Genomic DNA, 13031 nt, shown 5'->3' on the forward strand with positions numbered 1-13031 from the left:
ATGCAGATTAAATTGATACATTAGGTGAAGAAATCTGCTTTGTAGTCTTTCTTCAATCTCCGTTTGAGGTTTTCTGGTGAGATTTTGGTGCACAGGGGCCGGACTGTACATGGGTCTTCTCTTTCCCCATTCCCTCCATGTGCATGACAGGTGTTTTTTCAGTGACCTGCCTTCTGTTTGATATTTTGCTCCGGCGCGGGAATTGCTACTATTGGCGCATGTGCAGATTGATTTCCCGACTGGTCTTAAATAAAATGATATTGGGGTGGCGCATAAACAGATTGAGATCTTGGCTCAATAACGTCTTTTAGAGAAGCTGAGCAGAATGATTATAGGTTTGTGGGAAAAGATTCAGTATATTTAGTATTTTATTCAGTGAAATCCCTGGTGTATATATGCATAGGAGACATGTGGGCGGGCCTACTCAGTGATTGACAGCTGTCTCTACATGCAGTCATACAGGGAAGACTGTCAGTCACTGAGTAGGACCATCCACTGGACTCGTATACATACCAGGGATTTCAGTGAATAAAATATAAAAATTACTAAAACTTTACCCACCCAAATATACATTAACCTGATCAGCTCCTCCTGCTCTATAACATGCTGCCTGCAGATCAGATACCACATTCATCATGCCAGGTTCCCTTTAAGCATTTCGAGGTACTTCTGCAAACAGCCTTGGTAACAGGATGTATCGGATCGTCTGTAGACCCCCTAAATAGGGGTCTGTTCTCACCTTGTATATAGGAAGGAGCTGCTGTCTTTCTACACCTGGATATTAAGCGGTGCAGGAGCTTCATTGGTTCACGTAACCTTTATATATCACATTTATCTGCTTTGTATGCTCTTTTAGGCAGCAACTTATTGCTAAATTTATCTGTAGTGTTGATGCCACATTCACAGTGTGTGGAAGAAATGAAACCCTGCACTTGTGATTACAGCCCAGACTAGAGGTCAGCAGTGCTAGGTGTGAGGCACAGAACATGACCAGGCAGTGTACTATCCAGACTCACTGTATTCTGCTGATGGTTAGGATGTGTTATGATGAATAGCCTCCATGATGCACCAGGCATCTGCAGCTCTGCACACAGTGTTAATGCAGCATCCTGCATGAGCACAGACTGCAGTGTCACTGCAGCAGGAGTGGGGATGTTGGGGGTGCTGGTTGCTGTTTGCTCAGCAGGACAGGGAAGCTTCCTCTGCAGCTGTTGCTGAGTCCAGTTCCTATCACCTTCAAGCAGCCGCTGAGCTTGCTGGGAGTTGTATTTCAGGCTGATGCAGGGTGTTGAGCCCTGCAGTAGGATGATGCAGATGCCCTGCTCACATTCTGACATTCTGGGAAGGAAATTCCATTTTCATCAGTATGGATGTGGGTGCACTGTTGTTTTTGCACACCAGTCTTGCTGTATTGCAGTGTCAATCAGGATCCTGGAGCCAGTGCAGAGAAGCCAGGGATGAGGAACCTACCTCCTATTGGTTCCTGTAGACTGGGAGGGCTAGAAAGGAAGGGCTGCAGATTGCCAGTGACACTGTACAAGCCATCTCTCTCTGCTTCATCATTTTATGGGAAACCCCTGGAAGGGCAAAGCATCTGTGAGGGTGCCAACAAGACAGGGTCTGCTGCAGATCATCCCTGGTGGAGTGAGAAGGATGCTGCTGCTTGTCACAGAGGGCAGTACTGGCAGAGCAGAGGAATAACAACTGCTGTGGAAGGTAAGAGATTTTTCAGTGCCCCTGAATGGGAGAAGAGTTTGCTGCAGTCTGCTGCATACAAGTCAGGAGCAGAGCTGCTTGGACCCTGGCTAGCACAGCATGTGATGGGACCTGTCATCCTGCAGATAGCCTTCCCTGCTGGCTCTGACACCTTCTGCTGAGTGCATATGTCAGCTCCAGAGAGCCCCCTCATTATCCCCTGCCTCTGATCACTGTAGATGCTTGCATAATCTGGCTGCATTGATTTGGAGTATTTGCACTCTATAGGTTGTAAGTGTATATTGGATTTGCTATGATAATAACGCCTACTTCAATTATGCCATGTTCATGCAATATTAATGAGAACACACAGCCAGCAGAATAAATTAACGCCATCAGATTTTGCTTTTTAGCTCCTCGTCAACTTGCTAGCTTTCTCTCCAGCCTTATAATAAGATAAGAAATATTTGTTTGAAATTGCCGTGTCTGTAGCAAAGGGCATAGTGAGAGCAGTCTGCTAGTAGTGCCCACCCTGTAGCCCTGCCAGGCAGGCTAGGCCTCAAGTGCAGCCATGGCCGGTGCTGGACAGAGCAGAGACCGGCTCTGGAAAATGGAGGGGCTTATTCACACCTCAGGATTCGGTCAGTATTTTACATCAGTGTTTGTATGCCGAAACCAGGAGTGGAACTTACAGAGGAAAAGTATAAATGAAAGATTGACACCTGTTCTGTGTTTTGGCTTACAAATATATATTCCTGGTTTTGGCATACAAATACTGATGAAATACTGATCAAAAATACTGATGTGTGAATAAAGCCTTAGAAAGTCTAAGCAGACATATATTTATGCTGCAGTTTATGAAAATGGATAATAATGCTTCCATTATGTATGTGCTTGTACATATATATATATATATATATATATATATATATATATAGTGCATACACTGCAGTTGAAAACCATACATAGTGCATATGTATATACATATATATGCACTTTATGGGTATATATATATATATATATGTGTATATATATATATATATATATATACCCTCTTAACTGCAGTCAATCTGAAGAGCCCCTTCTTAGTGGAAACCATTGCCTGCAGCACCTCTGCAGTGTATATGCCCTGATTGGTATTGGCCTGAAGTTTAGGGAAGAATGCAGTGCCATTAAATGTTCTTTTAGGATGCACCATTGACCTTAAACAGCTCCAAAATATTAATGAGAATGGTAGATATATGGTTATTTTTGGTGTACATTAGATTTAATAGTTTTTTACCTTGACATGTTCCCAATAAAATCTTGCATATTCATTTGATGTTTTCAATGAGAACCATATGTTTTTTGTTGCGGTACCTATATTTCTTAGCACTGTGAGGTTCATAGACCATGCCGCAAACATATATATGTGCCTGGCTGTTGCTGAGCGAATTTTCTCCTTCTCCACTAAAGCCTGGTCTTGGTAGCTGAGATACGTATGTGGAGCTGAATACTATCGTTTAGCGTTTCTTGTCTCTGTGCTTGCTGTGGCATAAACTGGATTCACCAAAAAAATATTGTTCTTCAGGGACTGTTATTCTTTTTATTTGCTTGTATCTATTTTGGGGCCTTTGTTAGCCATCGATAGATCTCTCAGAGAAGCTTAGCTAAATCTGGGGATGGAGTCTTTATTCCTCAGTGGCATGGTTGTAGATGAATGTATCGTTCCTAAATAGGTTGATCCATGAGGATAATCACTGTCCATATTCCCTACTAAAATATTCCTTCTATTGGGCTACTTTCACACAACCGTATTTTGGGTCCATGTGTCATCTGTGATAAAAATTGACCTTGCACAGACAGCATTAGGACCCATGTTATCCAATCGGGCTATTCAAGTGAATGGGTGCATAAGGAAAATCATATCCCATACGGATTATCCTTACTGCAGCCGATTGCAATTCTATAATGTAAGAAACTATATTTGGTAAATTTTATTAACTGCTGATGTATAAGAACGGATACCAAAAAGGTGACAATACAGATGAAAAATCATCCATTTTTTTTTCGGATGAAAATCAGGCAATTTATTTATACTCTTGTGTGAACACTGTCAAAGCAGGTAGGTCTTGCTTTAACTCTGATGGACTTTAATGAGAAACATACCTTGTAATTCCACTTTTGTCCTGCAGTGGCCACTGCAGGGATCATGTGCAGCTGCACACAGTGTTCACCTGATCTACAATGAGTTCGGCTGTCAGACTTGCCAAACTCAGCTGATTACCACTGCAACCCATATTTAGTAAAGGGGTTGTCCAAATGGTATGACCCCTCTTGATAGGCTTCTAATTAAGATCATTTTACAATAAGAGTGGCGAATAAAAACCAATATCGAGAGTGTTGTATAAATAGCATTTATCTCATGTATCTTTCCTGCTGGAGTTGATTATTTTACATGAAGGATTATTTCAGCATTGCACTTTTAGGATTATTGTGACTGTACATGTCATTTAATATAACCTGTGTTTGCTGGGGGGCTGTCAGAATAGAAGGATACAAATGACCCCTTAATTAACTAAGCACGATGATACACAGTTTACAGTGAAAGCTGAATATGTGATGCTAATGATACCATGGACCTTTTTTCCTCTTGTTGATACAGGCTTAATATGCACTGTGGACCCCAAATTCCAAATTTATGGTTTTAGACAGGGCCGGCTCCAGGTTTTTCTGGGCCCCGGGCGAAAGAGTCTCAGTGGGCCCCTTTAACACATACCACGATTCATGATGCAGAGATACGGCGGAGAAATATATATATATATAGTACAATGCAAAGATTTCACTTCATGAGTGATATCTATTGTAAATTCCACAATAGCTCAGAAACCGGTGAATCGCTCCACACAGAATAGTGGCCCCCATATAAGGCTCCATACGGAATACTGGCCCCCATATAAGGCTCCATACGGAATACTGGTCCCCATATAACGCTTCATACGGAATACTGGTCCCCATATAACGCTTCATACGGAATACTGGCCCCCATATAACGCTTCATACGGAATACTGGCCCCCATATAAGGCCCCATACGGAATACTTGCCCCCATATAAGGCCCCATACGGAATACTTGCCCCCATATAAGACCCCATACGGAATACTGGCCCCCATATAAGACCCCATACGGAATACTGGCCCCCATATAAGACCCCATGCGGAATACTGACCCCCATATAAGGCTCCATGCGGAATACTGGCCCCCATATAAGGCTCCATACGGAATACTGGCCCCCATATAAGGCTCCATACGGAATACTGGCCCCCATATAAGGCCCCATATGGAATACTGGCCCCTATATAAGGCTCCATACGGAATACTGGCCCCCATATAAGGCTCCATACGGAATACTGGCCCCCATATAAGGCTCCATACGGAATACTGGCCCCCATATAAGGCTCCATACGGAATACTGGCCCCCATATGGAATACTGGCCCCCATATAAGGCTCCATACGGAATACTGGCTTCCATATAAGGCTCCATACGGAATACTGGCCCCCATATAAGGCTCCATACAGAATACTGGCCCCCATATAACGCTCCATACAGGATACTGGCCCCCATATAACGCTCCATACAGGATACCGGTCCCCATATAATGCTGCATGCAGGCTGTTACCCCCCACATAATGCCCCATACAGGCTGTCCCCCCCTTATAATGCTCCATGCAGGCTGTTACCCCCCACATAATGCCCCATACAGGCCCCTCCCTTTTAATGCTCCATGCAGGCTGTTACCCCCCACATAATGCCCCATACAGGCTGCCCCCCCCTTATAATGCTCCATGCAGGCTGTTCCCCCCCACATAATGCCCCATACAGGCCCCCCCTTTTAATGCTCCATGCAGGCTGTTACCCCCCACATAATGCCCCATACAGGCCCCCCCTTTTAATGCTCCATGCAGGCTGTTACCCCCCACATAATGCCCCATACAGGCTGCCCCCCCCCCCCTTATAATGCTCCATGCAGGCTGTTCCCCCCCACATAATGCCCCATACAGGCCCCCCCCTTTTAATGCTCCATGCAGGCTGTTACCCCCCACATAATGCCCCATACAGGCTGCCCCCCCTCTTTATAATGCTCCATGCAGGCTGTCACCCCTCCTCTTTATAATGCTCCATGCAGGCTGTCACCCCTCCTCTTTATAATGCTCCATGCAGGCTGTCACCCCTCCTCTTTATAATGCTCCATGCAGGCTGTCACCCCTCCTCTTTATACTGCCCCATGCAGGCTGTCACCCCTCCTCTTTATACTGCCCCATGCAGGCTGTCACCCCTCCTCTTTATAATGCCCCATGCAGGCTGTCACCCCTCCTCTTTATAATGCCCCATGCAGGCTGTCACCCCTCCTCTTTATAATGCCCCATGCAGGCTGTCACCCCTCCTCTTTATAATGCCCCATGCAGGCTGTCACCCCTCCTCTTTATAATGCCCCATGCAGGCTGTCACCCCTCCTCTTTATAATACCCCATGCAGGATGTCCCCCCCTCTCTTTATAATGCCCCGTGCAGGCTGTTCCCCACCTTATAATGCCCCATGCAGGCTGTCACCCCTCCTCATTATAATGCCCCAAGCAGGAATCCCCCCCTCTTTATAATGCCCCAAGCAGGAATCCCCCCCTCTTTATAATGCCCCATGCAGGCTGTTCCCCACCTTATAATGCCCCATGCAGGCTGTCACCCCTCCTCTTTATAATGCCCCATGCAGGATGCCCCCCCTCTCTTTATAATGCCCCGTGCAGGCTGTTCCCCACCTTATAATGCCCCATGCAGGCTGGTCCCCACCTTATAATGCCCCATGCAGGCTGTCACCCCTCCTCATTATAATGCCCCAAGCAGGAATCCCCCCCTCTTTATAATGCCCCATGCAGGCTGTTCCCCACCTTATAATGCCCCATGCAGGCTGTCACCCCTCCTCTTTATAATGCCCCATGCAGGATGCCCCCCCTCCCCTCTTTATAATGCCCCATGCCTCCATACATTAAAAAAAAAAAAAAATCAAATACTCACCTCCCTTCTCCTCACCTGCTGCCCGCCGCTCGCTGCTCGGCTCCGAACTCCAGCGTTGTCGGCGTCTTCCCGCTCAGCGCTCCCTGTGACGGCTCAGGGGAGGGCGCGGTGTAAAGACGTCACCGCGCCCTCTGACCTGAGACGTCACAGGGAGCGCAGAGCAGGAAGACAGCTGATCTGCGGAGGCACGGGGAGAGGTAAGTATCGGGCTGCCGGGGCCCTGAGCAAGCGGCGGAGAAGGGCGGGCGCTGACACCGCTCTCCTCCGCCCATAGCCCAGCGGGGTGCGCGACCGCCAGTGGGCCCCCCTGCCTGCTCAGGGCCCCGGCATTTGCCCGGGTGCGCCGGGTGCTGACGCCGGCCCTGGTTTTAGATACTGTTTAATATTTGCAGTATCCTTTCTTTCCCCCATAATCCAAAAATCCTATCTTCGCATGTTGCCTCAGTACCTGTTTCCTAGGCCAATGTTGGCACTGGGATACAACCCATATGACCGACATGATAACCAATAGAGCCATGTAAATGTGATGTATATACGAGATAAGTATGAATGGACAATACCCCTAAAGTGATGTCAAGTAATGTTCAGTAAAGAAGAAAGGTGAAATGCACATGTACAGACAATAAATAGTGCAGTATCAAAAGAATATATAAAAGAAAATAAGCAATAACTATGTGCAATAGAGTGCCAAATATGTAACGTCACCCAGGTAAATTGGCTCATAGAAAAAGCGTCATATGTGGAACAGGACCTCACATTTATCGCCAAAATAGAGTCTGTCACCAGGTTTTTGTATATCGCCAAAAGAGAATCCGCCACCAGGTTTTTGAAAGCGGCATGATCTAGGGGCAGAGAGCCTGATTCCAGTGATGTATCACTTACTGGGTTGCTTGTTGTAGTTTTGATAAAATCACTCTTTTATCTGCTGCAGATATGCCATCTCTCTAAATACTGAGCTCTGTATAACCCCGCCACACCACTGATTGGCAGCTTTCACAATGTACACTGTGCATAGGCAGAAAGTTGCCAATCACTGGTGAGGGCTGGGTTATACAGAGCTCATGAATATGGAGGACTACCTGGCAGCAGGTTTACTAGTCCTCTAGTAATAATGACATGATAAAACATTGATTTTATCAAAACTAAGCGTAGTAAGTGACATATCGCTGGAATCAGAGTTTCTGCCCCTACATCATGCTGCTCTAGACGGCAAAAACATGGTGAACGATTCCTTTTAATTACAACTCCCATTTTATCCATCTTTTCCTTTTAGATACAGACTAATCTGTCATAACGTGTAAAATGGAGGGAGCACAATTGACATTATAGAGAAATGTATTATAGACAAGACATTGACGATTTGGGCTAGAGAAAGACAAAAATCCATGCAGGTGTCCTGTCTTCTCTTATGGTGACTAATAAGCCACTGAGCTGAACATTTACTACACTGTCTAACAGGAGTGGCACCAACAGTGACCATGAGCCATGGCTGCTTGTTGCTTAGCACCTCCTTGCACATTAGATAATAGTCGGCCAAACCTGTTGATTTCAGCGGGGTCGGCTGACCATCTAATGTGTGTGGTGGTCTCCAGATTCTCCCCTGATACATGATGCCAGCGGAGAGAAGGATCTGGCCGATGGAATTTCACCAGCATATCCTTTTGTTCAGTATGGAGATAAGCTGCCAATAGAGGCATCTGGCAGTGGTTCCCTGATAGAGAACACAGAAACACTTTGACGATGGGCGAGTCAGGAGAGGTAGGTGTCATCCGAACTATTGTTCAACTCAAATGAGTAGACCAATAAAAGCGCTGTTTCCAGGTCTACACCATTCTGTGAACCAGTGATTGTGGGCCTTTTGTTCCTAATCCTATTTCAATGATATTTGGGTTGATGCCCATTACTCTTGGCTTACATTGTAGTGTCTTTGGATAAGGAGGATTCATGCAGGGTCTTATAATTTACTAGAAAATAAGGTGAGACCAATCTGGACTATAAGCCCATTCCAGAAGGCCCCATGTCATCTGCTGGTGCGGCCTCAGCGGTACCACCATGACTTTCCATACTAACAAACATGATTATTAATGAATAATGAGAGGGGGATAACTACAAGAAAGCGTGAATGTACTTGACTGAAGAGATTGCAGAAGTATTCCTGTCAGCCCTGCGTTTTGCTCCTCTCTAGCACCCTGTCTGTATTATTATGCTTTAATATTAGCAATGGATTTGTATCCCTATAACATTATTCATTTTATATATGTGGTTACATACAGCCAGTATCCAGTGAATCACAAATATGGGGTGGGAAAAATCCTAAAATAGATCTTAATCTCAAATCCCAATCCCAATTCTAGAATAGAAGGAAATATGGTGTGAAGATATCTCGACATCAGGAAGGAATGTATTAGGAAGGCAAAACTTGATCTGCGTTGGCGTTTTGGAAGGATGCCTCATTGTGATGCTGATCATTAGTATTAATTAAGTGATTAACCTCTATCTGCTTTACCTCTTATGATTCCTTGGATTTAATAAGCTCAGTCTAGTGATGTATAAGTTGAATGTTTTTCTAAGATAAAATTTCTAAAAAGACAGTCACACAGAAATGGCTCAGTACTTTTAGAGGGAGTAGGTGTTCAATTTGCTTATAATTTAATCAGAGATACAAGTTGGTTACTTATATGTTCTATTAGATGCACTAAGATAAGAGGTCAGTCCTATAACAATTCTGTTAAAGGTGTTGTCCCATGGTTGAAAAAAGTTTTACCTTATCTAATAGAGTTCAGAGATCCTGTATGGACCTTATTGTCCTGACTGGCTATGGGCCTCCTGACCCGAAGTCACAGCCTAAAAGGCATATATGAGGTTTTTACATTTTGGTTAGGAGACCTATGGCTACTCCGGACATTGCAGTCCCCTTTTCAAAGGCATATATAAGATTGTCAAATTGGTATTCTCAATTTGTTTCTTGAGCAGCTCAGAGCTATGCAGTCTCCATACTACCTGGTTTCTGGCAGTGTGTGCTCTCCTCCTTGAGTGACAGTTCTGGTGAGTAGCATAGCTTTGGTATTAGTAGAACTATAAAGCTCAGCACAAGTTTTTCTATAACACAGTTATTAGTGGTTTGTTCTGCAGTGTGTACACTGCTATCACTGTATTTACAGATCGAGATGTCAGGGCATTTGAACAAGCACACAGCTTCGGACAGCAAGAGCAGAGAGCCAAGATTAGGAGACCTGCTGTGAAAGCTGTGGGCTCATGATTTTGCAAGATTTATAACAGCATCTCTTCAGAAACTGATAGGATGGGGGAGGAAGGTGAACGGCTAACTGCTGTTTAGAAATCGATGAACTGGAGAGCTGACTGGGATGTTAAGAGTTAACTCCTTTCCAGAATGTTGCTACTGCTACTCAGGGTCTTAAGGCCAAGCTCCATGGAAAGAGCTGTGCACTATAAAAGATAAAGGCTGTCATTGCAGGAGAATGACAGCAGAAACAAAAAGCAAGTCAATTGCAAACTTGCTTACTTTCATGCTCTCTAACTAATTAAACCAATTTAACAACTTGAGAGTACCCTTTAAGTACTGGTAAGAGACCCACATCACACCCGGGCATCAAATTCCTCTTTTATATGAGGCTTTTAAGTTCAGGTCAAGAGGCATTGCAGTCCTCTTCCCAAAAACATATATGAGGATTTTAAGTTTAGTCAGAAGACTCGTAGATGGTCTGGACATTGCACTACTCTTCTCAAAGGCATGTATGAGGCTGTTGCGTTTAGGTCAGGAGACCCGTGGCCAGTCTGCAACATATTGCAGTCACTATTTGGTTCGGGATGACAGTTGATGGTTGCTTTGGGAGTAGTAGGTAGCAGCATGTAAAGTATAGGATTGTATCCACGAGGCCTGAATAGATGTTAGAACATCTGGTAGGTTTACTTTCCCTGTATTGTGGTGGTGTGTCTTACCCTGCGTACAAGGAATGTGTAAGTGTAGAATGATGGTGGATTGATCTAACATTCTGTTAAGTGTTATACCTCAATTTTAATCAGTTACATTGTAATTTTTACATTTTATTTGATGGTTTGTTACCAGCATATGTTTTAGGATAAATGTATTAAACATAGGTAGTCAGTAACTGGAGGTACAGGTAGGCACTCACAGATCATACATCCTGTCTGTAACATGGGAGACATCCTCTGGAAGGGTACACAGACTTATGCACTAGGTAGTATTTAACACCATACAGATCTGCTTCTTCAGCAGTGAAGTAATCATCTTATTTCAATCTGCTGAACTCGTGTGCCAAGCTATTCTATGTGTTAAGGAATATATACTCCATTAGGGAATGTTTATATGGAAATTTTTGTACCTGGATTTTGAAGTGGATCTGCTTTAAAATCCAGATCAAAAAAATCTTCAAATACTCTTTGATGTGGATTTCAGAGTGGAGCCACTTAAAAATTGACATAAAAAAACTATGCCTGAAGATACACTTGGACTACATAGACGAGTCATATTAAAGAGGTTGTCCACTACTTTAACATTGATGACCTATCCTTAGGCTAGGTCATCAGTGTCTGATCAGTCGGGGTCCGACACCAGGCATCCCCACCGATCAGCTGTTATCGGTGTAGCCTGCGGCAGCCTCCAGCCGGAAATGCTGGCTTGTGAAGCTAGCCGTCTTCTAGTAGTGGCCGAGGCAGGGTACTGCACATCTGCCTCCTATTCAAGTCAATGGGAGGCGGATGTGCAGTGCCTAGCCGCGGACGCTGTCAGAAGACGGCCTGCTCCGCGCAAGTGAGTACTTTCTGCCGGCAGCCGCCGACACCAATGACAGCTGGGTGTCGGACCCCTACCGGTCAGACGTTGATGACCTATCCTAAGGATAGGTTGCCAGTGCTAAAGTAGTAGACAATCTCTTTAAAGTATACCTACTCCATGAACAAGGATCACAATCCTATTGATGGGCATCTGCATTGTACTGAAACCTTCCTAAAGTAGGGGCCCAATTTATAATTTGCAGGTTTTGAAAGTCACTTTTCTTATTCCATCTTGTAGTATTCATTGACATTTATTTGTGTCAAATTATTCAAAATGCCGCTCGTGCCTAAGGAATTTTGCACAAACTGAAAAATGTTTTTTATTATTGTTCTTTAACCTTCTGCGCGCCTTTTTATAACAGAAAGTCACTTATTCTGTTAAAAGTGTCGCATGCAACTCTACCATTTGCACAAAAACATCTGGCATATATAAAATTACTCCAGGGATGGACTGGTGTACAATTACAATTCATTATATGGGAATTGAGCAGCCGCACAAAACTCATTGGGGCGATCACTGAGGGTCACAGAAGGAGGACCGTGCCGCTTCATTTTAGGGGTTATACAGATGGGCAAACTTTAATCAATATATTTATATTACTTATCTGATGATATTTCCTTCCTCCATTGTCTTTCTGACCCCTTTCATTTTAATTCTATTTAGTTATTACTACATATTGTCATTATGTTCGCTCAACCCTATTTACAATTGTATGATGAAACATTCCACCCTTGTAGGCTGTGCATTAGCCCTTGCATTGAAACATTGTAACAGGTTGCTGCTTTGTAGGAAAAGACGAGGTAAAGATGATTTCTGGTTTATACATTTAAATAAGAATGTTTCCTTTGACTTACAAGTAGAGATCTTGAAAACGTATTGAAATGCAACAATAGAAATTAATACAAAAAGAATTTCATGGCGGTAGCTTAGGCTAGGGCTACACGGCGGCATAGTGTTGTGGCACACTGAAATCACAGAAACATATTGCAACATTGGATGTAATGATTTCCTGTGTTGTTGCATTAGAACCTGTGACAAAGACTCGCTGGTGGCAAGTAACACACAATACACTAGCCATAGACTTCAATGAAATTCTCTCGTGACATTTGTCTTCTGTGAAGCTTATCTGCAACATTGCTGCTTTATTTTCAGCAAAATCAGAGCTCTAAATAGTCGCACGACTTCAACTTACAGAATGTTTTTGCCTCACAACTTCAAAGAATTGCTGCCGCACGATATTTGTAGCTCTGTGCCCTAGCCCTGTTCACATATTGCGGCTGTGGTGCTTTTTTTTTTAAAGGTTTTCAAATTCTCAACAACAAAGGTGCAGTTTAACACATTTGCTTCAAATAAATTGCTAAAACCTAACTCTAGTTTCAAACACAACGTTTTTCAGAAAAAGTCATATTTTTTATGGCATTTATCTACATTTTTTTCTACTGCCAGTTGTTACATGAAAGTATATAGCAC

At 43.9% G+C, this 13031-nt stretch overlaps 1 protein-coding gene across 13 annotated transcripts in view; it reads left to right on the top strand.

Annotated features, from left to right (window-relative positions):
- MBNL2 (muscleblind like splicing regulator 2) overlaps positions 1 to 13031 on the top strand; it is a 198421-nt gene that overhangs the window by 78565 nt on the left and 106825 nt on the right. Inside the window, exon 1 of one of the 13 annotated variants that reach the window (XM_073664155.1) lies at positions 1326 to 1716. The exons of the other annotated variants lie outside the window; for them this stretch is intronic. The gene's annotated coding sequence lies outside the window, so the exon portion shown is untranslated. Of the gene's footprint in view, positions 1 to 1325; positions 1717 to 13031 lie in introns of those variants that run through there. 13 annotated transcript variants of the gene reach the window in all.

Source organism: Phyllobates terribilis, unplaced genomic scaffold, assembly GCF_046119375.1.
Source record: "Phyllobates terribilis strain yellow unplaced genomic scaffold, ASM4611937v1 Scaffold_2__4_contigs__length_985480577, whole genome shotgun sequence".
Lineage (NCBI taxonomy): Eukaryota > Metazoa > Chordata > Amphibia > Anura > Dendrobatidae > Phyllobates > Phyllobates terribilis.